The sequence below is a fragment of the Pseudophryne corroboree genome, chromosome 4, assembly GCF_028390025.1.
Source record: "Pseudophryne corroboree isolate aPseCor3 chromosome 4, aPseCor3.hap2, whole genome shotgun sequence".
Classification (NCBI taxonomy): domain Eukaryota; kingdom Metazoa; phylum Chordata; class Amphibia; order Anura; family Myobatrachidae; genus Pseudophryne; species Pseudophryne corroboree.
This window is the reverse complement of record NC_086447.1, coordinates 2,620,568-2,647,275: the sequence shown is the minus strand read 5'-3', so window position 1 is coordinate 2,647,275 and position 26,708 is coordinate 2,620,568. Positions and strand designations below refer to the sequence as shown.

The 26,708-nt window shown below is 45.0% G+C and overlaps 1 protein-coding gene across 2 annotated transcripts in view; it reads right to left on the bottom strand.

Annotated features, from left to right (window-relative positions):
• Positions 1–26,708, bottom strand: part of LOC134908793 (low density lipoprotein receptor adapter protein 1-A-like) — a 110,427-nt gene that overhangs the window by 16,407 nt on the left and 67,312 nt on the right. The window lies entirely within an intron of this gene.

The window sequence follows — 26,708 nt, the reverse complement described above, 5'->3', positions numbered from 1 at the left end:
TATTATCATGTAACCAACACAAGAGGAGAGAGGAAGGAAACATCAAAGAGAAGACAGAACAAGAGCATTAAGAGCCGTGGCACAGTACCCCACAATGCACTAAAGAAAGTACAGAACCCTCCTCCTACACCTCCCAACGCTGGAAGAATACACATGAACCTTACAGAACCCTCCTACACCTCCCACCGCTGGAAGAATACACATGAAGCTTACAGAACCCTCCTTCTACACCTCCCATCGCTGGATGCATACACATGAAGCTTACAGAACCCTCCTCCTACACCTCCCATCGCTGGATGCTTACACATGAAGATTACAGAACCCTCCTCCTACACCTCCCACCGCTGGATGCATACACATGAAGATTACAGAACCCTCCTTCTACACCTCCCATCGCTGGATGCTTACACATGAAGATTACAGAACCCTCCTTCTACACCTCCCATCGCTGGATGCATACACATGAAGATTACAGAACCCTCCTTCTACACCTCCCATCGCTGGATGCTTACACATGAAGCTTACAGAACCCTCCTTCTACACCTCCCACCGCTGGATGCATACACATGAAGATTACAGAACCCTCCTTCTACACCTCCCATCGCTGGATGCTTACACATGAAGATTACAGAACCCTCCTTCTACACCTCCCACCGCTGGATGCATACACATGAAGATTACAGAACCCTCCTTCTACACCTCCCATCGCTGGATGCTTACACATGAAGCTTACAGAACCCTCCTTCTACACCTCCCACCGCTGGATGCATACACATGAAGATTACAGAACCCTCCTTCTACACCTCCCACCGCTGGATGCATACACATGAACCTTACAGAACCCTCCTACACCTCCCACCGCTGGAAGAATACACATGAACCTTACAGAACCCTCCTACACCTCCCACCGCTGGATGCATACACATGAACCTTACAGAACCCTCCTTCTACACCTCCCATCGCTGGATGCATACACATGAAGCTTACAGAACCCTCCTACACCTCCCACCGCTGGATGCATACACATGAAGATTACAGAACCCTCCTCCTACACCTCCCACCGCTGGATGCTTACACATGAAGATTACAGAACCCTCCTTCTACACCTCCCATCACTGGATGCATACACATGAAGATTACAGAACCCTCCTCCTACACCTCCCATCGCTGGATGCATACACATGAAGCTTACAGAACCCTCCTTCTACACCTCCCATCGCTGGATGCTTACACATGAAGCTTACAGAACCCTCCTTTCTACACCTCCCATCGCTGGATGCATACACATGAAGCTTACAGAACCCTCCTTCTACACCTCCCATCGCTGGATGCATACACATGAAGATTACAGAACCCTCCTCCTACACCTCCCATCGCTGGATGCTTACACATGAAGATTACAGAACCCTCCTCCTACACCTCCCACCGCTGGATGCTTACACATGAAGATTACAGAACCCTCCTTCTACACCTCCCATCACTGGATGCTTACACATGAAGATTACAGAACCCTCCTTCTACACCTCCCACCGCTGGATGCTTACACATGAAGATTACAGAACCCTCCTCCTACACCTCCCATCGCTGGATGCTTACACATGAAGCTTACAGAACCCTCCTTTCTACACCTCCCATCGCTGGATGCATACACATGAAGCTTACAGAACCCTCCTTCTACACCTCCCACCGCTGGATGCTTACACATGAAGATTACAGAACCCTCCTTCTACACCTCCCACCGCTGGATGCTTACACATGAAGATTACAGAACCCTCCTTCTACACCTCCCATCGCTGGATGCTTACACATGAAGATTACAGAACCCTCCTACACCTCCCACCGCTGGATGCTTACACATGAAGCTTACAGAACCCTCCTCCTACACCTCCCATCGCTGGATGCTTACACATGAAGATTACAGAACCCTCCTACACCTCCCACCGCTGGATGCTTACACATGAAGCTTACAGAACCCTCCTCCTACACCTCCCATCGCTGGATGCTTACACATGAAGATTACAGAACCCTCCTTCTACACCTCCCACCGCTGGATGCTTACACATGAAGCTTACAGAACCCTCCTCCTACACCTCCCATCGCTGGATGCATACACATGAAGATTACAGAACCCTCCTACACCTCCCACCGCTGGATGCTTACACATGAAGATTACAGAACCCTCCTTTCTACACCTCCCATCGCTGGATGCATACACATGAAGCTTACAGAACCCTCCTTCTACACCTCCCACCGCTGGATGCTTACACATGAAGATTACAGAACCCTCCTTCTACACCTCCCACCGCTGGATGCTTACACATGAAGATTACAGAACCCTCCTTCTACACCTCCCATCGCTGGATGCTTACACATGAAGATTACAGAACCCTCCTACACCTCCCACCGCTGGATGCTTACACATGAAGCTTACAGAACCCTCCTCCTACACCTCCCATCGCTGGATGCTTACACATGAAGATTACAGAACCCTCCTACACCTCCCACCGCTGGATGCTTACACATGAAGATTACAGAACCCTCCTTCTACACCTCCCATCGCTGGATGCATACACATGAAGCTTACAGAACCCTCCTCCTACACCTCCCACCGCTGGATGCTTACACATGAAGATTACAGAACCCTCCTTCTACACCTCCCATCGCTGGATGCATACACATGAAGATTACAGAACCCTCCTCCTACACCTCCCATCGCTGGATGCTTACACATGAAGATTACAGAACCCTCCTCCTACACCTCCCATCGCTGGATGCTTACACATGAAGATTACAGAACCCTCCTCCTACACCTCCCACCGCTGGATGCTTACACATGAAGATTACAGAACCCTCCTCCTACACCTCCCACCGCTGGATGCTTACACATGAAGATTACAGAACCCTCCTCCTACACCTCCCACCGCTGGATGCTTACACATGAAGATTACAGAACCCTCCTTCTACACCTCCCACCGCTGGATGCATACACATGAAGATTACAGAACCCTCCTACACCTCCCACCGCTGGATGCTTACACATGAAGATTACAGAACCCTCCTTCTACACCTCCCATCGCTGGATGCTTACACATGAAGATTACAGAACCCTCCTCCTACACCTCCCACCGCTGGATGCATACACATGAAGATTACAGAACCCTCCTCCTACACCTCCCATCACTGGATGCATACACATGAAGCTTACAGAACCCTCCTACACCTCCCACCGCTGGATGCTTACACATGAAGATTACAGAACCCTCCTCCTACACCTCCCACCGCTGGATGCATACACATGAAGATTACAGAACCCTCCTTCTACACCTCCCATCACTGGATGCATACACATGAAAATTACAGAACCCTCCTCCTACACCTCCCATCACTGGATGCATACACATGAAAATTACAGAACCCTCCTCCTACACCTCCCATCACTGGATGCATACACATGAAGCTTACAGAACCCTCCTACACCTCCCATCGCTGGATGCTTACACATGAAAATTACAGAACCCTCCTCCTACACCTCCCACCGCTGGATGCATACACATGAAGATTACAGAACCCTCCTACACCTCCCACCGCTGGATGCTTACACATGAAAATTACAGAACCCTCCTCCTACACCTCCCACCGCTGGATGCATACACATGAAGATTACAGAACCCTCCTACACCTCCCACCGCTGGATGCTTACACATGAAGATTACAGAACCCTCCTACACCTCCCACCGCTGGATGCTTACACATGAAGCTTACAGAACCCTCCTTCTACACCTCCCACCGCTGGATGCATACACATGAAGCTTACAGAACCCTCCTTCTACACCTCCCATCGCTGGATGCATACACATGAAGCTTACAGGACCCTCCTCCTACACCTCCCATCGCTGGATGCTTACACATGAAGATTACAGAACCCTCCTTCTACACCTCCCATCGCTGGATGCATACACATGAAGATTACAGAACCCTCCTACACCTCCCACCGCTGGATGCTTACACATGAAGATTACAGAACCCTCCTTCTACACCTCCCATCGCTGGATGCTTACACATGAAGCTTACAGAACCCTCCTCCTACACCTCCCACCGCTGGATGCTTACACATGAAGATTACAGAACCCTCCTTCTACACCTCCCACCGCTGGATGCTTACACATGAAGATTACAGAACCCTCCTACACCTCCCATCGCTGGATGCTTACACATGAAGATTACAGAACCCTCCTCCTACACCTCCCATCGCTGGATGCATACACATGAAGATTACAGAACCCTCCTCCTACACCTCCCATCACTGGATGCATACACATGAAGCTTACAGAACCCTCCTACACCTCCCACCGCTGGATGCCTACACATGAAGATTACAGAACCCTCCTTCTACACCTCCCATCGCTGGATGCTTACACATGAAGCTTACAGAACCCTCCTACACCTCCCACCGCTGGATGCTTACACATGAAGATTACAGAACCCTCCTTCTACACCTCCCATCGCTGGATGCATACACATGAAGATTACAGAACCCTCCTACACCTCCCACCGCTGGATGCTTACACATGAAGATTACAGAACCCTCCTTCTACACCTCCCATCGCTGGATGCTTACACATGAAGATTACAGAACCCTCCTTCTACACCTCCCACCGCTGGATGCTTACACATGAAGATTACAGAACCCTCCTTCTACACCTCCCACCGCTGGATGCTTACACATGAAGATTACAGAACCCTCCTTCTACACCTCCCATCGCTGGATGCTTACACATGAAGATTACAGAACCCTGTCGAATACTGTGACTGAGGCAACCTGCTGAAGGCCTAACAGTTATGTGTGTGCACTACGGGATAGTACGTATATTATGTATACATCCAATGAGCAAAGGGTTCTCATATTCACTAGTATAATATGAAAGCATAACAGAATCCATTTTGATTCTAGCTAGATGATATAGCAAATTCATCTTGAACTTTATACACACCCTGAGAGAAAAACAACTTTGTTGGCTGAGTATTAATTCCACATACGCACTTTCTAAAAGCTCAGAGTCCAGATGTAATTCCTAATATGGACACAGTTGACGATCACGAGTATCATTTTAGTATTCTTGATAATTGTCCCAATATTGCATAACTCTATTTCCTAACATTGTATTCCAGAAGAATGAAATCATATGGGAGGGATATACAAAAGGGGCGTTACTTTGTATTATATAAAACTCATTGTTGATACGTGTATGTTGTTGTTAAATGATTTGACACAGGACGAGAGGATGTCCCTCTTCCCTGTATACGGGCGTGGCCCTTTGAATAAATAATAATTGATTTTTATAAATCCATTTTCAATTCATTAATTTTACCTAACAACCCAAACAGCAACAAGATGGTTAATTTAGTTAATCCAAGAGAATTCAACAGATGGGGGCTCGCAATCGTTGGAACTATAGATCTCGATCTCTTCATCAAATTCTCAAAGGGGTGTGCCAGCCAGCCAGCAGCTGATGATGGAAGGGACATCCCAAGTCATTACAGCACTGGTAAGTATAGAATACCATGGTATGTGCTGTATTCCAGTACATGCTGTTTCTATACCTGCCAGCTGTCTGTGTGATTGTATTTTTTATAATATGAGAAGTATGAGTGGAGAGATTGAAAAAAACTAGTAAAATAACTCAGGGACCTGTTTGTTGTTGCTTGTTTGTAAAATTAATACCAATATTATGTCCAAATCGGTTGTAGGACCAAGTAACTCGGAAATTATGATTGACAGATGCTGTTGCATGTAAATAAGAATACCAAAATTAATTCAAAGATTTGAGCAAAGAACCTGTGTTTTTCACTCTATGAATGATTGCGTGAATAAGTGCTTTGGACCAAGAGCCAAATAAAGTAAAAAGCACATAGATCACCTCCCCTTGTTAGTCAGCTACACGTGTATAAGAAGGGTACATTAGAAAAAAATAGAGTGAACAACCCGAGGTTATAGGGATTATATGTAACTGAGTGTAAGTATATATTGCAATACTGAGCTGCTAAGAGCTGCTGGTTGTTTTAACCATAAGAGGTGTTGTGCTAACCATAACAAGGCATGTTGCTTTGTGATTGTAGTTGTGATAAGAGGATCTACTGCAGCTTCCCAGTGACAGACGTGTCACGTGTGTGAAAAATTGCAGGGATTGCGAATTTTTCCAGCGTATGGGAAGGGCAGGGAGGATTAACCCTAAGTGTGCATATCATGTATGGAAGAAATATTCCATAGAAGCACAAATTTTGTATAGTACTGTGACAAAGGGTACAGTCTATGTTTTGCATTTCAATCATGCTGTATAATATTGGCCTGATCAACCAATACTAAGCGTATTTTGAAATCGGCAAAACTGTTGAAATCTGCAAGAAATTGAAGTTTGCAAACTATTTAAATTTTTTTTGTGTTATGGTTTTGTGTGTGGAACATAATGTTCAGTAAGTATATTCTCAGATCTGGGTCTAATGGAAACCTTATGTCTGTGATTGGCATGGTTACAAGTTTTGAAATAATAAGGTTTATATATATATATATATATATTTGTGAACGGAGGAAACAAAAGTTGATGTCCGTGTTCAAATGGCTTTTGGCAGATCTGTAGTTAAAAATATGTGTTTATCTAATGTTACTATCTAACTATGAAGTGAAGTTTCCATATGGTATTGTTTAATACGCAAATATTCTTTAATGCAATATATTGTGAGAAGGTCTGCCAGCAGAAAGAAAAAGAAAAAAAAAAAAGAAAAAAAACACTTCAGTTTCCTATGCTGTGAATCACTGAGAACACGGAGAGTTTTAACAGCGCAGAAACGTGCCCCCTCCTTTCCAGCAGCAGTGTAAGCCATGACGCAGTAAAGAAAAAAAAAAGTGTTCAGTGAGCTTTAATTTTTTTCATCTAACAAGATGGATCATAATAAGCATAAGTCAGTGGTTCTCAATTTTTTTTAATCATGTGGCCCTAGAATATCAGAATTCTTTTCACAACACCCCTAGGGAAAAAAAATGTATTATTGAGAAATGTAAAAATAGATATATTACATTAAGTAGATGGCATTTATATGTCATCCTTAGAGTCAGTTGTGTGGTGAGGGAGATTTGCTTCTGTTTGGCCACATATTTTATGACTGGCAGCCACCAGCACTGGATAATTTGAATTGGTCCTGGACCACCAACTCAGGGCACCCCTGCAAGTGTCCTAGGCACCCCAGGTAGCTACGGCACACAGTTTGGGAACCTCTGCATAAGCAATACTCTAGAAATGTTTGTTATACAAACTATCTACTCTAGTTTTAATATAAAAAGCTAATATCTTTACCAGATAACCTGTAGAAAATGCTGCCAATTTCTTTCTACAGCATAACTGTAATCAGAAAAAAAATAAAAATAAAAATCCCAGCAACAGATATGGGCTAGAGATACGCGTTAAAGCTAACAGATCTGCATCTGGCAGACAGTCAAGAAGACAACGCCCTAACTCTGGTAAACTAGACGGAGAAAAAGAGTTTTCAAAGCAGCAGCTAAAATCATAGGGAAAGATAAAGGAATATGCATTCTTTAATGTATATGCTGTAAATCTAGTATTAACATACTTTTAGACCATTCTTCAAAGTTATTTGGAAGAATCCTAATGTAAAGTTACCCTGGGTATTTCTAAAGATTCCAGGAAGAATAAAGTAGGAACAGATTAAGTTGGATGCATAGCATATCTATATATCACTTACCCTGGGTTCGTGAGGTAGAAAAAAAAATATGCTTGCTAAAATCCATCTCATTGTATAGGCATCGATATAATACATTGCAAAAGTTCTTAGTGGACTGCACAATATGCAGTGATGAACCAGGTTCCGTAGCCAGGAAGTGTGGGGATATGATTGTATAGAATAGTTATACAGATAGAAATGTGAGCAGGAGCGTTGTTAAGTTTGTAAGTGATTTTTCAGTGAATATGTATATGTGCCAAGACATTCCATAGGATGGACACAATCCAAGAAAAGTTTGCTTGGAAGCAAATAAGAGTGTGCATGAAAAACTTAGAGTTTGTGTGGACTGGCCAGTCTGAATGATATGTTGAAATAAGTAAAGAAATGTAACCAGTATGTGGATGATATACCTTTGTGCTATAAATTAACTGAAGTGTTGGTGTCAGATACTAAACAGTTATGTTTTTTTTTACAGAAAAGACCACAAGGTGTCGCAAGACAAAAGTCAACGGTGTGCTGACATAGTTAACTACCTAGATCATTATTTGGCGCTAGGCCAAAGATAGTTAAAACCCTTAGAGGGTTGAGCCTTGGTATACATTTATTGATAGATAGATATGTATGACCAGATGATAAATCTCTAGATACAGTAATTTTTTTTTTGGAAATGCTATATGCATACATTCAAGTTCATAACCAAAGAAATTATAGAAGGTAATACAATATTACACTTTATCATAAATAAAACATTATGGATACACAGTCAGAGCCAAACCATCCACTTATGCAGAAGCAAGAACATATATGTTTAATACTGAGTATATAGGTTTAATACTGAGGTTAAGCAGTAGATTTATATGATGTGTACATTTTACCTATAACAGTATACAACTCAGATATAATATAGCAATAGTGTAGCTTACGGAGGGATTTCAGATTTGAAGATATATCCCTTCACTCAATAGGGGATATATGAACCAACAGGGAAATTGTAACTAAAGATTTGTTCCATGAAAAATGTGTTTATTAGGACACCTAAACTCACTGACATACTACATACATAAAGTGCATGGGTGAATCTGGACCAGTTAAAGTGACCGTGTGATAGATGTAAATCTCTCACCATATAATGGGATTGCGTTGGGCTAGCTTAAAGAAGCAACATGGGTCCGAGGCTGAAGATAGCCTAGGCACCACCGCAGATGGTTTATTCAGCGTATCAGTCCTTTTACTTGCTTCACTGACCCTCGTCACCCGATTCCCCTGTCCAAGAACCTATCCTGGTAGGGTTTCCTCTGGTGGCACAGTGATGCCCAGCTCAGAGTGTTTCCCGATTCACAGGATCCACCACAACTTAGATACAGCTGCATACTTGTCTTCCTCACCCCCAAAAGTGGGGAGTATAAGGAATATAATGTGGATGAGTAAGACAATTATGATTACATCGCATTTTACATTGCATTTAAAGGAATTGAAAAAAAAAAAAGAGCATCTCGAGCATCCATAGGGGATAATGGGATGGTGAATTAGTGAATTAGTATTATTAATGATAACGTGTTGTTGCCAATTTTCATTAAGGGGAAATTTTCATGAGTTATGCAAGTCTAAGGGTAATTAACATGAAATAGATTCACAAGCTTTCTATAGTGGGATGAAGTTTAATGGAGAAGTGTACATTGTGTTTTGGCATGGGACCAAAATAATTTATGTGATAATAAGAGGGATCGTGATGGTGATAAAGAAAGCTATAGCATGTTTACTGCAGATGATTGGGTTGATTAAAAACAACATTGTTTTAATACAACATAGTGTAATGCTAAAAAGGAACTATAGGATGTGTAACAGGTGTTAAGGGGTTATTTGAGAAATGAATAATAAGGCCAGAGGTGTGAGATAGTGTTTCAAAAGACAGTAAAGTTTCTTTACTGATAGAAAGAGTTTATAGGAGTTTGAAAAATATTTTGTGTTTATTATGTGTAATGTTGAGAATAAAAAGTCATAATGTGACCAGGAAAGTTTAAAGAATTAAGCATTATTAATCTACAAAAGAGACAGGAAAGGCAGAATTTGAATCATGGCATGGTCCAATCGTTGGTTCAATAGTGGTAGAATTACACCTAAGCCTCTGCTTTGTCTCTCTTCTATATCATTTTTTTGTTATTCTTTTTGGAATCCAGCAAAGATATGTTATCCCGCAAAGATATATTATCCAGAGACTGATTCAAAACTACAAAATGATTTGACGATTCAAATGTGTCACACAAATTATTTAAACAGTTACAAGAATATCAAAAGCTGCAAGAACCTTGGAAAGATATTTAACCAACACGAAAACACACAGTCCGGCACAGGACAATCACTAAGAGAGTGAAGACGGTGTTATGGTGAGAAGTTGCTTATGTTTTGGTTCCATTACAGATCGCATAGGATGGTCCTGGGCAAGTACCGCTGACTCTGATACAGCCGTTGCAAAGGCTGCAGAAGAAGGACACCTAGATTTATGAGCTTGCAATGAAATGAAAAGGTCAGAGACCAGAGCTTAAAGGAACCTAACACTAAAAACAATTGTATGGAGATACAATACAGAGACTGTTACTACTGTTACTACCACAGAGTTGTATTTGAATGAACCCTTCAATCAAGATAGAGATGATTATGATCATTGATAATAGACTATGTGCTTATAAGCTAATATCCTACAGAACTTTTAATATTTTTGAAAGTATACGGGAGCGATGTTATCCATAACAGCATTAGGACTTAATTTATTTATTTTTCTTTGAAGAGAGAGCGAGCAAACGTGTGGTGTAGGTATGAGTACTCATCCATTATTGTGGATGGGAATTATTTCAATAAGACCCTTCCTTCCTCTTTTCTTTTCTAAGCAGGAAATCCAGAGGGATTTATGACTGGTGTAACAAACACACACTTTGAAAAACGTGGTTGTGAGTATTATACTCCACTTGAAGACAGATGTATAGATTAATGCATGAATAATTTAAATAATTTAGGATATTATTCTGAGGAGTATCCAGTCCAGCAATACCATTAATTGTTGGAAAGATTTTAAGTACTGCAGCTATATAAATTGTATTGCTAATCATTATTTAAGACTATTATAATTGTTAGATATGTATACATAGACACTAGCAGGCCAAAGTTCTCTATGCAATTTACATTTGATGTGATTACCAAAACTTTATAGTCGTGACTCGTGATAATAGTGAAACACGGTACATGTGTATAGATACAACAGTATCTCAAGAAAGAACCACTGGTGATAATATTAGTTACACATGTCGGGTGTATTTCAGTTAGTGGAAATAAAATAGGTCAATAATACACGAAAAAAATTTTTTTATCTTATGTAGATAGAAAAGGTTGATTTAAGGGAATGTGAAATGATTGTTACAATATACTAACCTAAGGTTTCTAGATGTGCTAGATATAATGAGTTAGGTATATAAATAGTAATGGTTACATAGGATGTTCATTAAAGTTTATGATTTAATAAATGTATTTTACCAGTAGTAGATTCAAAGGTTAAAAGAAGATATCATACATAACGGGGAATGGTAGTTGTCACCATGTCCTTAGGATATGATATATATAATCGATTACCTATTAATTCTAAAAATGTTTGTTATTTAAGAAGATTGATTTAGCAGTTTTATACAAAAACATAATAACTTGAGAAAAGTTTTCTTGCAGGATGAACTATTCCTAAAAAGAGTAATTAACTCAGTAATCAGGAAACATGTTCCTGCCACCAGAGTATCAATAAAACCTCGAAGTGGTAAAGATGGCTAATAAGTTCTCCTATGGCTAATGAAGTCGTATGATTAATCAACTGGAAGTTGACGTTTTATTTCAATTAAATTATTGATAACATGATTGATCTTTATGATAGGATATTCCAGAACTGTGGACATTTGTGATGATTCCAGGACATTGGACATGAACTATTACGATACCATATTGTTCTACATTTTTTAATACCACAAATTGGAGGATATTGTTGATGTCCGGAAACAGCACTTTGAGCTCACTGCTGTGCTTATCTGACCAAAGACATTACGGATCCTGATACGTGTAATGCCAAGTATATAAAGGAGGTCCATGATATAAAAGAACTTTAACCAAGGCATTATGATATGGACTGGAAAAGATAAATGTTTAAATCCTAGTATTCAATTTTTAGGATTAGGAAAATGTTTTTTAAGTATATTGTATGTGATTGTATGTGATGATGTATTCTGTGATGAGGTTTATTCTTTGACGACCCCGATGTGATTATAGCCATTCATTTGATGTTCACCGCATACAGGTGCGGCCTATGTTGTAGTTAGAAGGCTACTGTCAAACGCAGAATAGCAATACTACATGAAAAGATTATTAGTGAACTATACGTTCCCAGAAATTCTCCTGAGATGACAGGGCACATGGATAATGTCCCTGATCAAAGGGTGGAGCTGTCGAATACTGTGACAGAGGCAACCTGCTGAAGGCCTAACAGTTATGTGTGTGCACTACGGGATAGTACGTATATTATGTATACATCTAATAAGCAAAGGGTTCTCATATTCACTAGTATAATATGAAAGCATAACAGAATCCATTTTGATTCTAGCTAGATGATATAGCAAATTCATCTTGAACTTTATACACACCCTGAGAGAAAAACAACTTTGTTGGCTGAGTATTAATTCCACATACGCACTTTCTAAAAGCTCAGAGTCCAGATGTAATTCCTAATATGGACACAGTTGACGATCACGAGTATCATTTTAGTATTCTTGATAATTGTCCCAATATTGCATAACTCTATTTCCTAACATTGTATTTCAGAAGAATGAAATCATATGGGAGGGATATACAAAAGGGGCGTTACTTTGTATTATATAAAACTCATTGTTGATACGTGTATGTTGTTGTTAAATGATTTGACACAGGACGAGAGGATGTCCCTCTTCCCTGTATACGGGCGTGGCCCTTTGAATAAATAATAATTGATTTTTATAAATCCATTTTCAATTCATTAATTTTACCTAACAACCCAAACAGCAACAAGATGGTTAATTTAGTTAATCCAAGAGAATTCAACACCCTCCTACACCTCCCACCGCTGGATGCTTACACATGAAGCTTACAGAACCCTCCTCCTACACCTCCCATCGCTGGAAGAATACACATGAAGATTACAGAACCCTCCTTCTACACCTCCCATCGCTGGATGCTTACACATGAAGATTACAGAACCCTCCTCCTACACCTCCCATCGCTGGATGCTTACACATGAAGATTACAGAACCCTCCTTCTACACCTCCCACCGCTGGATGCTTACACATGAAGATTACAGAACCCTCCTTCTACACCTCCCACCGCTGGATGCTTACACATGAAGATTACAGAACCCTCCTCCTACACCTCCCATCACTGGATGCATACACATGAAGATTACAGAACCCTCCTTCTACACCTCCCACCGCTGGATGCTTACACATGAAGCTTACAGAACCCTCCTTCTACACCTCCCATCGCTGGATGCTTACACATGAAGATTACAGAACCCTCCTCCTACACCTCCCATCACTGGATGCTTACACATGAAGCTTACAGAACCCTCCTTCTACACCTCCCATCGCTGGATGCTTACACATGAAGATTACAGAATCCGGTGAATCTGCTGCCCTGATGAGATGCGGTGCCGCACCGCCAAGGAGGCACTCCCTGATATCATGTGCTAGGAGACAGACTGGGCGTAGATTAGATCTCTACAAAAAGGTCTACAGCCAATAGGTTGACCACTAATGGTAGACATGCATTAGGTCGACAGGGTCAAAATGTCAATATGGAAATGGTCGACAAAAAAAAGTTAGACATAATTTATTTTTCTCTTTAGGTGTTTTGTCATGTTTCTGCCACAAAGAAGCCCCATTAGTGTACTACGTCCCCTCGCTTCATGAAGGTGTTTACTATTCCCAATCATAGTCCTTGTGTATGGTAAAGTATGAAAAAGTAGAAAATAAAAAATGTGTGTCGGCCATTTTTATGTCAACCTAATGCATGTCTACCATTAGTGGTCGACCTACTAACTGTAGACCTTTTTAGTGAAGATCTATAGACCGGATACCAGACGGAGTATGCCCCGAGACTGACAAATGCAGAAGTAATCCATCCAGCTACTGACCACGTGTGGCCAGCCTAAACCTTTCCTGAGCATCACAGAGGATCCATCCAGCTACTGACCACTTGTGGCCAGCCTAAACCTTTCCTGAGCATCACAGAGGATCCATCCAGCTACTGACCACTTGTGGCCAGCCTAAACCTTTCCTGAGCATCACAGAGGATCCATCCAGCTACTGACCACGTGTGGCCAGCCTAAACCTTTCCTGAGCATCACAGAGGATCCATCCAGCTACTGACCACTTGTGGCCAGCCTAAACCTTTCCTGAGCATCACAGAGGATCCATCCAGCTACTGACCACTTGTGGCCAGCCTAAACCTTTCCTGAGCATCACAGAGGATCCATCCAGCTACTGACCACTTGTGGCCAGCCTAAACCTTTCCTGAGCATCATAGAGGATCCATCCAGCTATTGACCACTTGTGGCCAGCCTAAACTTTTCCTGAGCATCACAGAGGATCCATCCAGCTATTGACCACGTGTGGCCAGCCTAAACTTTTCCTGAGCATCATAGAGGATCCATCCAGCTATTGACCACTTGTGGCCAGCCTAAACTTTTCCTGGGCATCATAGAGGATCCATCCAGCTATTGACCACTTGTGGCCAGCCTAAACTTTTCCTGAGCATCATAGAGGATCCATCCAGCTATTAACCACTTGTGGCCAGCCTAAACTTTTCCTGCACATCATAGAGGATCCACCCAGCTATTGACCACTTGTGGCCAGCCTAAACTTTTCCTGCACATCATAGAGGATCCATCCAGCTATTGACCACTTGTGGCCAGCTTAAACATTTCCTGAGCATCACAGAGGATCCATCCAGATATTGACCACTTGTGGCCAGCCTAAACCTTTCCTGGGCATCATAGAGGACACTGCATTCATTGCAGAGATCTGTGATGGTCTAAAGCGGTAATTAATGAGAAAATGGAAGACAACTTAGGGGGTAATTCAGATCGGATTGCTGCTGTGCGTTTTCACACAGCGGGCGATCAGATCTGAACTGCGCATGCATATGTACTGCACCGGCACATCGCATGGCTGCAATGGGCATCGGCGCCCTGAGACGAGATGATGCTAATGCTCTATTCACATGGGCGTTCGCAAGTAGATTGACAGGAAGAGGCCGTTTGTGGGTGTCAACTGACCGTTTTCAGGGAGTGTCTGGAAAAACGAAGACGAGCTCAAGCGTATTCAGGAAGGGTGTCTGACGTCAGCTCTGGACCTGATCAGCCCGTCTCATCGCACTGGAAGAGTAAGTCCTGGGCTGCGCACACACTGCACAAACTGATTTTTGTTGCAGCTCTCCAACACAAGCGAACGCACACTTTCACAGCGAATTAACCCTTCCCCCGTAGGCGGCGTCTATCTGATTGCAGGACAGCAAAAAATGGAGCCCAGCGATCAGATCTGAATTAGGCCCTTAGTGCTGAGAAGGAGGATTGCTCCTCATGATTGCCCAGTCCTCATGGAAGATGAGATGAGATAAGTAGACTTACAGCACAGAACAGTAAGTTCTAAAACTCTCCTAACAGTTGTACTAACCGTATGCCCAGCCAGGGACTTCCACTCCACCCAATCCAACAGCTGAGGGGCAGGATGGTGTGAAGCTAAGACCCCTCATGCTGTACATCCCGGAAAATGACTGGACTAGGGGTAATAAGGAGACTTTTCTCTGAAAGAACACCTTAGCAGCCAAAAGCTAAAACCTCCAAGGAACACAGTATTTTTCATACTTTACGATCCTGTGGAATAAGTTTGAGAATAGTAACCGAGCGCAGCAGTAGCAGAGTGAGGCACCTTGCCCGAAGCATGGCGAGTGAACATGGTGAACTAATTGGGGTTCCCAGTCACTTTACGAAATAAACGACACAAAAAATAAGAATTTACTCACCGGTAATTCTATTTCTCGTAGTCCGTAGTGGATGCTGGGGACTCCGTAAGGACCATGGGGAATAGATGGCCCCGCAGGAGACTGGGCACATCTAAAGAAAGATTTAGGACTATCTGGTGTGCACTGGCTCCTCCCCCTATGACCCTCCTCCAAGCCTCAGTTAGGAACTGTGCCCGGAAGAGCTGACACAATAAGGAAGGATTTTGAATCCCGGGTAAGACTCATACCAGCCACACCAATCACACCATATAACACGTGATAGGAACCCCGGTTAACAGTATGATAACAATTGGAGCCTCTGAAGAGATGGCTCACAACAAAACCCGATTTTTGTAACAACAACTATGTACAAGTATTGCAGACAATCCGCACTTGGGACGGGCGCCCAGCATCCACTACGGACTACGAGAAATAGATTTACTGGTGAGTAAAATCTTATTTTCTCTGACGTCGTAGTGGATGCTGGGGACTCCGTAAGGACCATGGGGATTATACCAAAGCTCCCAAACGGGCGGGAGAGTGCGGATGACTCTGCAGCACCGAATGAGAGAACTCCAGGTCCTCCTCAGCCAGGGAATCAAATTTGTAGAATTTAGCAAACGTGTTTGCCCCTGACCAAGTAGCTGCTCGGCAAAGTTGTAAAGCCGAGACCCCTCGGGCAGCCGCCCAAGATGAGCCCACCTTCCTTGTGGAATGGGCTTTTATTGATTTAGGCTGCGGTAATCCTACCGCAGAATGCGCCAGCTGAATAGTGCTACAAATCCAGCACGCAATAGACTGCTTAGAAGCAGGAGCACCCAGCTTGTTGGGTGCATACAGGATAAACAGCGAGTCAGTTTTTCTGACTCCAGCCGTCCTGGAACATAAATTTTCAGGGCCCTGACTACGTCCAGCAACTTGGAATCCTCCAAGTCCCTAGTAGCCGCAGGCACCACAATAGGTTGGTTCAAGTGAAAAGCTGAGACCACCTTCGGGAGAAACTGAGGACGAGTCCTCAATTCTGCCCTATCCATCTGGAAAATCAGATAAGGGCTTTTTCAAGACAAAGCCGCCAAATCTGAAACCCGCCTGGCCGAAGCCAGGGCCAACAGTATGACCACTTTCCACGTGAGATATTTTAATTCCACAGTCTTAAGTGGTTCGAACCAATGTGATTTCAGGAATGCCAAAACCACATTGAGATCCCAAGGTGCCACTGGGGGCACAAAAGGAGGCTGAATATGCAGAACTCCTTTGACAAAAGTCTGAATTTCAGGCAGTGAAGCCAGTTCTTTCTGGAAGAAAATCGACAGAGCCGAAATCTGGACCTTGATGGACCCCAATTTGAGGCCCAACGTCACCCCTGCTTGCAGGAAGTGTAGGAATCGACCCAGTTGAAATTCCTCCTTCGGGCCTTCATGGCCTCACACCAAGCAACATATTTCCGCCAAATGTGGTAATAATGTCTTGCGGTGACATCCTTCCTGGCTTTGATCAGGGTAGGGATGACTTCCTCCGGAATACCCTTTTCCTTTAGGATCCGGTGTTCAACCGCCATGCCGTCAAACGCAGCCGCGGTAAGTCTTGGAACAGACAGGGTCCCTGCTGCAGCAGGTCTTGTCTGAGCGGCAGAGGCCAAGGGTCCTCTGCCAGCATCTCTTGAAGTTCCGGGTACCAAGCACTTCTTGGCCAATCCGGAACCATGAGTATGGTTTTCACTCCTCGCAGTCTTATTATTCTCAGCACCCTGGGTATGAGAGGTAGAGGAGGAAACACATAAACCGACTGGTACACCCACGGTGTCACTAGAGCGTCCACAGCGATCGCCTGAGGGTCCCTTGACCTGGCGCAATATCTTTTCAACTTTTTGTTGAGGCGGAACGCCATCATGTCCACCCGTGGTCATTCCCAACGGTTTACCCGCATTTGGAAAACTTCTGGAAGAAGTCCCCATTCTCCCGGGTGTAGGTCGCCCATCGGAGAATCCTTGTGGCTTCTGCCATCGCCATCCTGCTTCTTGTGCCGTCCTGTCTGTTTACATGGGCGACCGCCGTGATGTTGTCTGAATGGATCAGTACCGGCTGGTTCTGAAGCAGGGGCCTTGCTTGGCTTAGGGCATTGTAAATGGCCCTTAGCTCCAGAATAATTATGTGAAGCGAAATCTCCTTGGAAATTTCTTCCCTGTGTGACTGCACCCCAGCCCCGAAGGCTGGCCTCCGTGGTCACCAGGACCCAGTCCTGTATTCCGAATCTGCGGCCCTCTAGTAGATGAGCCCTCTGCAGCCACCACAGCAGCGACACCCTGTTTCTTGCCGACAGGGTTATCCGCTGTTGTATCTGTAGATGGGACCCGGACCATTTGTCCCACTGGAACGTCCTTGCGTGGAACCTTCCGAATGGAATTATGCTTCGTACGAAGCTACCATTTTTTTCCAGGACTCGTGTGCTTCCACTGGAAGAAACACTCTTTTCTGGTCTGTGTCCAGAATCATTCCCAGGAACAGAAGACGTGTCGTCGGGACCAGCTGTGACTTTGGAATATTGAGAATCTAGTCGTGCTGTTGTAGCACTTCCCGAGAGAGTGCTACCCCTACTACCAACTGTTCTTTGGACCTCGCCTTTATCAGGAGATCGTCCAAGTACGGGATAATAAAAACTTCCTTCCTGCGAAGGAGTATCATCATTTCGGCCGTTACCTTGGTAAAGACCTTCGGTGCCGTGGACAACTCCAACGGCAGCGTCTGGAACTGATAGTGACAGTCCTGTACCACACATCTGAGGTACTCCTGGTGAGGAGGGTAAATGGGGACATGCAGGTACGCATCCTTGATGTCCAGGGAGACCCTGTAATCCCCCTCGTCCAGGCTCGTAATAACCGCCCTGAGCGATTCCATCTCGAACTTGTTCAAGTATTTTAATTTTAAGATGGGTCTCACCGAACCGTTCTGTTTCGGTACCACAACCATTGTGGAATAGTAACCCCTTCCTTGCTGAAGGAGGGGCACCTTGACAATCACTTGTTGTGATTATAGTGTTGAATAGCCACCAACACCGCCTCCCTGGCAGAGGGAGGTGCCGGTAAGGCAGATTTTAGGAAACGGCGGGGGGAAGAACGTCTCGAACTCCAGCCTGTACCCCTGAGATACTACTTGAAGGACCCAGGGATCCATGTGAGAGAGCCCACTGGGCGCTGACATTTCTGAGACGGGCCCCCACCGTACCCGGGTCCGCCTGAGCAGCCCCAGCGTCATGCTGTGGACTTACAGGACGCAGGGAGGACTTCTGGTCTTGGGAACTAGCTGTGCGCTGCAGCTTTTTCCTCTACCTTTGCCTCTCGGCAGAAAGGATGAGCCTCTAGCCCTCTTGCTTTTCTGGGGCCGAAAGGACTGTACTTGATGATACGGTGCTTTCTTTTGCTGTGGGGTAGCCTGTGGCAAAAAAGTCGATTTCCCAGCAGTAGCTGTGGAAACGAGGTCTGAAAGACCATCCCCAAACAGTTTTACCCCCTTATAGGGCAAAACTTCCATGTGCCGATTCGAGTCGGCATCGCCTGACCATTGGCGAGTCCATAACCCCCGTCTGGCGGCAATGGACCTAGCGCTTATTTTTGATGCCAGCCGGCAAATATCCCTCTGTGCATCACGCATGTATAAGACCACGTCTTTTATATGCTCTATTGTCAGCAAAATATTGTCCCTATCCATAGTTATTTTCCGACAGGGAATCTGACCACGCAGCGGGAGCACTGCACATCCATGCCGAAGCAATGGCTGGTCGCAATATAATGCCCGAGTGTGTGACTATATCTCTCAGGGTAACCCCCTGCTTTTTATCAGCAGGTTCCTTCAGGGCGGCCGTATCCGGAGACGGTAGTGCCACCTTTTCTGATAAGCGTGTAAGCGCTGTATCTACCCTATGGGGTGTTTCCCAACGTGACCTATCCTCTGGCGGGAAAGGGTACGCTGCCAATAACCGTTTAGAAATTATCAATTTCTTACCGGGGGAAGACCACGCTTCCTCACACACCTCATTTAATTTCTCAGATGCAGGAAAAACTACTGGTAGTTTTCTGTCACCAAACATAATACCCTTTTATGTGGTACCTGGGGTATTATCATAAATGTGTAATACATTTTTCATTGCCTCAATCATGTAACGGGTGGACCTATTTGGAGGGTACACTAGTCTCATCGTCGTCGACATCTGTTGTCGGTATCCGTGTCGACATCTGTTTCTGCCATCTGAGGTAGCGGGCGTTTTTAGAGCCCCCCATGACATTTGAGACGCTGGAACAGGCACAAGCTGAGTAGCCGGCTGTTCTGTGTCGTCGACCTTTTGTGTAAGGAGTTGACACTTTCACGTAATCCTTACATAAGTCCAACCACACCGGTGTCGATCCCGCAGGGGGTGACATCACATTTACAGGCATTCGCTCCGCCTCCACATCATTATCCTCCTCATACATGTCGACACAGCCGTACCGACACACAGCATACACACAGGGAATGCTCTGACAGAGGACAGGACCCCACAAAGCCCTTTGGGGAGACAGAGGGAGAGTATGCCAGCACACACCAGGGCGCTATATATCACAGGGATATCACATATAAAGAGTGTTTTCCCTTATAGCTGCCTATATATATTGTATACTGCGCCTAAATTGTGCCCCCCCTCTCTTTTTAACCCTTTCTGTAGTGTATTGACTGCAGGGGAGAGCCAGGGAGCTTCCCTCCAACGGAGCTGTGAGGGAAAAATGGCGCCAGTGTGCTGAAGGAGATAGCTCCGCCCCTTTTTCGCGGACTTTCTCCCGCATTTTTATGGATTCTGGCAGGGGTTAAAAAGCACCTATATAGCCTCTGGGGCTATATATGGTGCCAGTTTGCCAGCCAAGGTGTCAGTATTGCTGCTCAGGGCGCCCCCCCCCAGCGCCCTGCACCCATCAGTGACCGGAGTGTGAGGTGTGCATGAGGAGCAATGGCGCACAGCTGCAGTGCTGTGCGCTACCTTGGAGAAGACCGAAGTCTTCAGCCGCCGATTTTCCGGACCACCTTCTTGCTTCTGGCTCTGTAAGGGGGACGGCGGCGCGGCTCCGGGAACGGACGACGAGGTCGGGTCCTGTGTTCGATCCCTCTGGAGCTAATGGTGTCCAGTAGCCTAAGAAGTCCAAGCTACCACCACTTAGGTAGGTTCGCTTCTTCTCCCCTTAGTCCCTCGTTGCAGTGAGCCTGTTGCCAGCAGGTCTCACTGAAAATAAAAAACCTAACAAACACTTTCTTCCTAGGAGCTCAGGAGAGCCCCTAGTGTGCATCCAGCTCAGCCGGGCACAGAAATCTAACTGAGGCTTGGAGGAGGGTCATAGGGGGAGGAGCCAGTGCACACCAGATAGTCCTAAATCTTTCTTTAGATGTGCCTAGTCTCCTGCGGAGCCGTCTATTCCCCATGGTCCTTACGGAGTCCGCAGCATCCACTAGGACGTCAGAGAAAAAGGGTTAAAAAACTCATGTCGACTTTTTGAACTGTCGACCTAGTACATGTCGACCTAATGACCATGTTGACCTAATGACTGTCGACCTAAGTTGTGTCGACCCAACGACCCATACCCGGCGGTGTGAATAGGGTATTAGTGACCTCCTTTATGGTACCACCCATTAAGTCAAAGTCTTTATCTGAGCTTTAATGGCGTGCCTTAGAGCCTAGGATATGCCTGAGAAGACAACTCAAATAAGTGGATTTTGGTACTTACCAGATAAATCCTTTTCTTTGAATTCACAGGGGGATACTACCTTTGGTAGGAAAGCGGGATTCGTCCGTAGTTCCGCTCTATCATCATGAAACACCAGATACGGTGGCTTGCATGACACTGCACCTAACTCTGAAACACGCCTTGCTGAAGCTAAGGCTAGGAGAAACACAGTTTCCCAAGTTATAAACTTAACATCCACGTGTTGTAAGGGTTCAAAAATTGAGGACTGCAAAAAGTCTAAGACTAGATTGAAGTCCCATGGCGCTGTAGGTGGCATAAACGGAGGTTGAACTCTAAGGACACCTTGCAGGAAAGTGTGAACTGTTGGCAAAAGAGCCAAACGGTGCTGAAAGTAAATTGACAAAGCAGAGACCTGCACCTTTAGTGTAGATAAACGCAGTCCTCCATCCAACCCCGTCTATAAAAATAGCAAAAGACGGGATAACTTGAAAGAAGATGTCGGCAACTCCCGAGCTTCACACCAACCTATATAAGCACGCCATATTCTGTGATAATGAGCTGCTGTAACTGGCTTACTAGCACGTAACATGGTTGGTATAACCGACTCTTGAATGCCCTCTCATCTTCAGAGAGCGGTTTGAACAGCCACCCCGTCAAACGCAGCCGCACTAAATCAGGGTAAAGAAATGGACCCTGTTGTAGAATGCCTGGATGTAGTGTAAGCGGCCACAGATTGTCTGCGAGTAGACCGTGGAGATCCGAGAACCATGCTCTCCGAGGCCAATGAGGCGCCACTAGTATGACTGTGGTGGACTCTCGTTTGATCCGCTTTAGCAACCGAAGAAGCAGCGGAAATGGTGGAAATAGATACAAGAGGCTGTACAGCCACACTATTGTGAGAGCATCCACTGCCACCGCCTTTGGATCTCTTGTTCTGGACACATACTGGGGTGTCTGATGATTTTGGTGAGATGCCAGTAGATCCACCTGTGGGTAACCCCACCTCTGTACTAACATCTGGAACACTTCTGGATGTAAGGCGCATTCTCCTGGATGAAAATCCTGATGACTGAGATAATCCGCCTCCCAGTTGTCCACTCCTGGAATGAACACTGCCGACAATATCACTTGGTGATGCTCGGCCCAATTCAGGATTCGAGCAACTTCCAGCATGGCATTGCGAATTTGAGTCCTTCCTTGTATGTTAATGTATGCGAATGCCATCGTGTTGTCTAGCTGAACATTAACAGTCTGTAAATTAGTTTATACACTCTATCCAGAATCATTCCTAGAAATTTAATTTGTTGAGACAGAACCAGGCTGGACTTCTTGAAGTTTACAATCCAACGGTGCTGAACTAGTACATTGTACGTTAGTAAGGCATGTTGAAGGAGTATTTGTTGAGATGAAGCCTTGATGAGAAGGTCGTCTAAGTACAGAACTATTATCAATCCCAGAGACCTGAGATGAGCTATCACCACAGACATGACCTTTGTGAACACCCGAGGCGCTGACAAGAGGCCAAACAGTAGTGCCTAAAATTGATAATGGTTTTGTTATACTGCAAACCTTAAGCACGCCTGATGCGGTGGCCAAATTGGAATGTGTAAGTACGCATCCTTGAGATCCAGCAAAATCATGAAATCCTGTGGTTCTAAATCTGCAATCACTGACCGCAGGGATTCCATCTTGAATCTGTAGTAAGTGACGTACTGATTGAGCCCTTTTAGGTTCAATATCGGTCTGACCGAGCCGTCCGGCTTTGGTACTAAAAAAAGATTGGAATAAAACCCTTGACCTTGTTGGTGTACTGGTACTTGAATTAAAACGGCTGAATCTACGACAGACTGAATAGCGGTCTACAGAACCGCCTTCTTGTCTGCTGACACAGGTAGGCCTGTCTTGAAAAAATAGGATTTTGGTACTTACCAGGTAAATCCTTTTCTTTGAATCCATAGGGGGCACTGGAGTACTCTTGGGATATGGACGGAGCGTAGCCGGAAATGGCACATTTAAATATTTAAATTAGTAACTGGTCTCCCCCTCCATACTCCCATAGAGCCTTCAGTATTTTTACTGGGCCGAACAGGAGCGATAGAGAGGATGAACCATAGAGAATTACATATAATATAACGGTCAACACTAAAGTTGACACACAACGTAACTGACAACTAAACAGTTTACACCATAATAGATATCACCGTAACAACGTATCCATTGGTGATAATGTGTTCCCATAAGATCCACAGACCTTACCACAAGACAGGTAAAACTGCTCTGGGTGGGCGTCCAGTGCCCCCTATGGATTCAAAGAAAAGGATTTATCTGGTAAGTACCAAAATCCTATTTTCTTTTTCATCCACTAGGGGTCACTGGAGTACTCTTGGGACGTACCAAAGCTTCCCCCGTGGGCGGGAGAGCTGTTTGGCACCTGTAACACTAGACGGCCAAAGCAAAATGCTGATGCCGTAAACGTATTTAACATGTAACAGCGCACAAACGTGTGCACTGATGACCATGCACTCAGGACCTTGTAGCAGCGCGTGTAGGTTGTTTCGTAGAAACTTCACAACCTGCTGCCCATGACGTTCCCAAAGAACGGGTGGAATGGACTGACACTGATGTAGATTTTTGTAGCCTGCCTATGACGTTCCGAAGAACGTGTGGAATGGCCTGACACTGATGTAGGCGGCCGTAGTCTATAATGAAACTAAGACTGACGTATGGTGTAAGGTCTGCTTGGAAGCTGTCTAAGCTATCTTAACTACCTTATGTCACAACTGAGGGCCTGAGCTGACGGGAGGCAGCCTCAGTTGTAGGGGCTGAGATGTACCGGAACCTGGGAGGTTGTATCAGACCCCTGGACATGTAAGTAACATGAATAATAACTGCCCGAAGGCGTGACCACGACAACTTGGATAAAAGTCAATGATGTTTATTATGACAACTCCGCAACACAGCAGCAGTAAAAGAAAACGTAAAAGTCAGCAAAGAATAAATACAGTTCCTGGGTACTACAGGATGGCAGGAGCCACAGGGCACTGGTAGTGTGAGATAGTTCTTATAATCTTCTAGATGGAAAGTCCTTACCAGGCCCGACTGTAGCAATGGAGATAACCCAGGATTGTGCCAGCTGGTGTTCCAGGAAAAGCTGGGTTGCTGAAGGTAAAACAGCTGCTGTGGATACTGGCTGGAACCAGACTGTTGTTAGCACGGAGTGGATACTGGCTGGAACCAGTTAAATAATAGATGAACTTGGGAGCGATGAAATATGAACTGAAATGTAGAACTTGAGAGCGGAGAAATAATAATACCGGTGGAGAGTGGTAAAGTGTAGAAAGGACACCGGCCCTTTAAGGGAAGCTGTACTCTGCTGGAAGCTGAGCTGGAAGCAGGTAATGTTGTAGCTGGAAACAGATGAATCCACAATGGATTGGAGAGTCAGGCTACACCGCAGGTGGAATGCTGGTGCGGGTCTCTATGGTGGAAGTCTTGAGACAGGAGCTGGAACCTGGAAGACAATCACAGGAGAGAGACAAACAGGAACTAGGTTTGACAACCAAAGCACTGACGCCTTCCTTACTCAGGCACAGTGTATTTATACCTGCAGCAAGGAAGGGATTGGCTAGGCAATTATGCAGATTATCAATACTGAGAACAGATTGGTGGAAATGATCAGCTGACAGAATCCAAGATGGCTGCGCCCATGCAGACACTTGGAGGGAAGTTTGGTTTGTAATCCATGTGGTAATGAAAACAGTAATGGCGGCGCCGGCCACCGGAGACAGGAGGCGCCAGGCTGACAGATGCACATCCAACCACGCGGACACAGCGGAGGCCGCGGCTGACGTAATCACCACGCAGACACTCTGCATGCAGAAGTTCAGGGACGGCGGCGGAGGCCGCGGGAGACGCCATGCCAGGTGTAATATGGCGTTTACTGTGACAGCGTCCCAGAGTGACAGGAGAGGATACAGGAATGTACACATCAGGATAACAGATGGGATCCGGTCCTGGAGCGCTGAGCCAGCCTTAGGAGGCATCTGATGGGTAAGAAATGGCGTCCAGATACCCGGATCGTGACAGCACCCCCCCCCTTTAGGAGTGGCCCCAGGACACTTCTTTGGCTTTTGAGGAAACTTGGAATGGAATCTCCGGACCAAGGCAGGAGCATGGACATCAGAAGCATTGGTCCATGAACGTTCCTCAGGACCATAACCCTTCCAGTCAATAAGATATTGTAGTTGACCGTAACGGTGACGTGAGTCCAGGATCTTGGCCACTTCATACTCAACGCCTCGTTGAGTTTGGACTTTCGGAGTTGGAGGAAGTGAGGAATGAAACAGATTCAAGATCAGCGGTTTCAACAGGGAAACATGGAATGTCCTGGGTATTTTTAAGAAGGGAGGCAACTGGAGTCTGTAAGCAACAGGATTGATGACTTGTTCAATCTTGAAAGGACCGATATAGCGAGGTGCAAACTTCATACTGGGAACTCTTAACCTCAAATTCTTCGTGGATAACCATACCCGATCACCCACCTTGAGAGCAGGAACTGCTCGACGCTTCTTATCCACAAACTTCTTGTACCTGAACGATGCCTTGAGCAGAGCTGATCGTACGCTCTTCCAGATATTGGCAAACTGATGCAAGGTGATATCCACTGCGGGAACAGAAGTTGCTGGAAGCGGTTGGAACTCAGGGACTTTAGGGTGGAATCCAAAGTTAGTGAAGAATGGTGTTGAAGCAGATGAAGAATGATACTGGTTGTTATGACAGAACTCGGCCCAAGGAAGTAATTGAACCCAGTCATCTTGAGAGGAGGACACATAGATGCGGAGGAAGGCCTCCAAGTCCTGATTCACCCTCTCGGTTTGACCATTGGTCTGAGGATGGTAAGCCGTGGAAAACTTTAGCTTGACTTGGAGGACTTGACATAAACTTCGCCAGAATTTGGCTGTGAATTGAACTCCTCGATCTGAGATAATTTCTTCAGGAAGACCGTGGAGTCGGAAGATCTCTTGTATGAATACTTGAGCCAACTTGGAAGCTGACGGAAGACCGGTGAGAGGAATGAAGTGTGCCATCTTGGTGAACCGGTCAACTACCACCCAGATGGTATTGAACTTGTTGCACATGGGTAAATCTGTAATAAAATCCATCGACAAATGGGTCCAAGGTCGACGGGGAACAGATAGTGGAACCAGTTGC